The following is a 2,500-nucleotide window of genomic DNA, read 5'->3' as shown; positions in this document are numbered from 1 at the left end:
GCCTAGTCTGAGTGGAATGACCTCAGACACAACACTCTTCTTTTTCACGTCCTGCGGTCAACCGTACGGCAATCTCTGTGAGTATGTGTGCCAGGTATTTGAAGAATTTGGCATTGGAAGTAAAGTCACCTACGGTACAATTCGACGAAGCATTGGTACATTGAACTTTAATCAAGGCTCGGTTACAGACAGGGGGACTGTGGCTGACCATATGTGTCATTCTCTGGAAACCCAGGCTCGGTACTACCGGTACCATAATTTGCCTCGTAACGCCAGCCGAGCGCGGACACTAATTGAGGGACAAATCAACCCACTATTAACTGATAAATAAAAACTATTTATTTAAAACTCACCCATGTCTTTGTGTGTGTGTCATTTGACTTGGGCCCGTAGTAGGGTGCTCTCAGGGTGGGTATGTAGGTCCCTATACCGTTTAAAAGTATTTAAAACCTTTTTTAAAATTTAGACCTGGTAACCCAAAATAAAACCAGGTGCCTGTAATACGGACGCGTCCCCACCGAATCTTATAACTTCCATAAATCAGCCATGCCGGCCCCCATTGACTTGGGCCCGTAGTAGGGTGCTCTCAGGGTGGGTATGTAGGTCCCTATACCCTTTAAAAGTATTTAAAACCTTTTTTAAAATTTAGACCTGGTAACCCAAAAGCGGCGGACGCGTCCCCACCAAAACATAGTGCAATTTCTGAGAAGTTTGGACTTAGCCGTTTTTCAGAGATTTTTTTAAAAGCTATATAATTCCCTCTTGCTGTACCTCATTGAGTTGAGGCCTTAGGATGGTGCTCTAAGGGTGGGTATGTAGGTCCCTATACCCTCTATAAGTATTTAAAACCGTTTTTAAAATTTAGACCTGGTAACCCAAAATAAAACCAGGTGCACATATGCTACGGACACGTCCCCACCGTACTTTAAAACATCCATAAAACACTCATTCTTTATCCCACTGACTTGGGATCAACGTGGGGTGCTCCCATGGTGATGAAGGAGGTGGTTATGGCCTTTAAAAGTATTTAAAACCGTTTTAAAAATTCACCCCTGGTAACCCAAAATAATACCAGGTGCATACGGACACGTCCCCACCAAACCTGAAAACGTCCATAAAACAGTCATTCTTTATCCCACTGACATGGGACAGCAGTGGGGTGCTGAAACAGGTGTCCTGGGGGTGGTGATGGCCTTTAAAAGTATTTAAAACCTTTTTTAAAATTTAGACCTGGTAACCCAAAAGTAAAACATAGTGCAATTTCTGAGAAGAAAAACATAGCCGATTTCCTGAGCAGTTTGGACTTAGCCATTTTTCTGAGACTTTTTTGAAACTTCCATAAATCAGCCAGGCCGGCCCCCATTGACTTGGGCCCGTAGTAGGGTGCTCTCAGGGTGGGTATGTAGGTCCCTATACCGTTTAAAAGTATTTAAAACCTTTTTTAAAATTTAGACCTGGTAACCCAAAATAAAACCAGGTGCCTGTAATACGGACGCGTCCCCACCGAATCTTATAACTTCCATAAATCAGCCATGCCGGCCCCCATTGACTTGGGCCCGTAGTAGGGTGCTCTCAGGGTGGGTATGTAGGTCCCTATACCCTTTAAAAGTATTTAAAACCTTTTTTAAAATTTAGACCTGGTAACCCAAAAGCGGCGGACGCGTCCCCACCAAAACATAGTGCAATTTCTGAGAAGTTTGGACTTAGCCGTTTTTCAGAGATTTTTTTAAAAGCTATATAATTCCCTCTTGCTGTACCTCATTGAGTTGAGGCCTTAGGATGGTGCTCTAAGGGTGGGTATGTAGGTCCCTATACCCTCTATAAGTATTTAAAACCGTTTTTAAAATTTAGACCTGGTAACCCAAAATAAAACCAGGTGCACATATGCTACGGACACGTCCCCACCGTACTTTAAAACATCCATAAAACACTCATTCTTTATCCCACTGACTTGGGATCAACGTGGGGTGCTCCCATGGTGATGAAGGAGGTGGTTATGGCCTTTAAAAGTATTTAAAACCGTTTTAAAAATTCACCCCTGGTAACCCAAAATAATACCAGGTGCATACGGACACGTCCCCACCAAACCTGAAAACGTCCATAAAACAGTCATTCTTTATCCCACTGACATGGGACAGCAGTGGGGTGCTGAAACAGGTGTCCTGGGGGTGGTGATGGCCTTTAAAAGTATTTAAAACCTTTTTTAAAATTTAGACCTGGTAACCCAAAAGTAAAACATAGTGCAATTTCTGAGAAGAAAAACATAGCCGATTTCCTGAGCAGTTTGGACTTAGCCATTTTTCTGAGACTTTTTTGAAACTTCCATAAATCAGCCAGGCCGGCCCCCATTGACTTGGGCCCGTAGTAGGGTGCTCTCAGGGTGGGTATGTAGGTCCCTATACCGTTTAAAAGTATTTAAAACCTTTTTTAAAATTTAGACCTGGTAACCCAAAATAAAACCAGGTGCCTGTAATACGGACGCGTCCCCACCGAATCTTAT

This window comes from Salmo trutta, unplaced genomic scaffold, assembly GCF_901001165.1.
Source record: "Salmo trutta unplaced genomic scaffold, fSalTru1.1, whole genome shotgun sequence".
Taxonomy (NCBI): Eukaryota; Metazoa; Chordata; class Actinopteri; order Salmoniformes; family Salmonidae; genus Salmo; species Salmo trutta.
This window is presented reverse-complemented; position numbering follows the sequence as displayed.